The following is a 1,449-nucleotide window of genomic DNA, read 5'->3' on the forward strand; positions in this document are numbered from 1 at the left end:
CATTCTTGTATCATGTTTTCCTCTAATTACTGCGACGTTTCTTTTGCGGTTCAGTGTATATGACTGTCCCCCAATGGCTCAGCGGTATGTCTGCAGACTTATAATGCTAAAAATTGATTTCAGTAGCCGTGGAGGGTACGGCACAGAGAGCCCATTGAGTATATTTATGCTTGACTACAAACAAATAAATATGACTGATTAAATAGCGACATTTTGAAATGTTCTCTTTTTTTTCTTGCACCCCCTATTTTCATTATTCTACTTTTCACACAGATTTTATGCTGGTCGAATTTCCTTTCACTTCTCCCACTGTATTTCACATCAAGGATAAAGACCGTTTCGTATTTCTTTGCTGCAGTAGAATTATTTTTAGTAACCACAGATTTCTGTTAATGTTTTACACATCACCTCTAAGTTTGAATTTTTAAGGCTGGAGAACTATATACATTTACAAATCTACTATTTCAAGAAATGAATTTGAGCATCCTCTGAATTGTGTGTACAATGAAAATGCATGTGTCGTAATTATGTTTAAGGCTAATGCACAAATTATTTAATGTTGCGTATGTACACGCCAAAAGAAAGTAAATATTTTGTTTTATATACAAAACATTCATAGTTTAAAATTTAACAAGTATTTGGCACGATCTTCTTGCATTGAATTATCGTAATTAATCTTAGAAGAATGAAGTAAATTATTTTTTAAAAAAATTATAAATGAAGAAAACTTTGTTGTTGTTTTTTTTGAGCTGAATGAGAAACTGTTCATCATATACCAAATAGAAGAGATTTTGTAAAGACTGACCAAGATGTCCTTTGAAGCTGTTTCCCAGCCTGTACTATCTCGAACTGCAGTGATCTTTTTCTTTCAAACTTGCCTTTCTGGAACACTTGGATAAATGAGTGGATTCATTAGTAAACCCTATTTCCCATTGGTTCACATACAGTGTTTTAAGAATGTCTGTGCTTAAAAAAAATGTTCTAATCTATGATGGGATTGTATGAAATAGAAAGATGTGTTTACAAACTTAGTTTTCCTCTCAGCTTTTATATGTATATACATATATATATATATATGTGTACAAAATTAAATGGAAGTATTACCTGCTACAACTAAAAGCAAAGTTTGTGAAAACATTTGTAGGATTTTATGGTTATATATATATCTGTATAATCTGTATAAAGATATATTCAGAATGTACTTTATAGATCTGAACTCTCTAAGAAAAAGTTGTTTTTATTCAATAAAGGGCTAGTCTATATAAAAAAAAAACAACTAATTAGAAAGCTAAGCTAAATTTTTTTACCAAATGTAAGAAGAAAATTTTCATTTTTGTCCATGATGTTTTTTATTTTAAAGAATTTTTATGTATATCCTGCTAGTTGTAAAAATGTTTCTATAGAACTATGTACACTTCACACCAAAAAAAAAAAAAAAAATTGCAAAAC

This window comes from Limulus polyphemus, unplaced genomic scaffold (assembly GCF_000517525.1).
Source record: "Limulus polyphemus unplaced genomic scaffold, Limulus_polyphemus-2.1.2 Scaffold36, whole genome shotgun sequence".
Taxonomy (NCBI): Eukaryota; Metazoa; Arthropoda; class Merostomata; order Xiphosura; family Limulidae; genus Limulus; species Limulus polyphemus.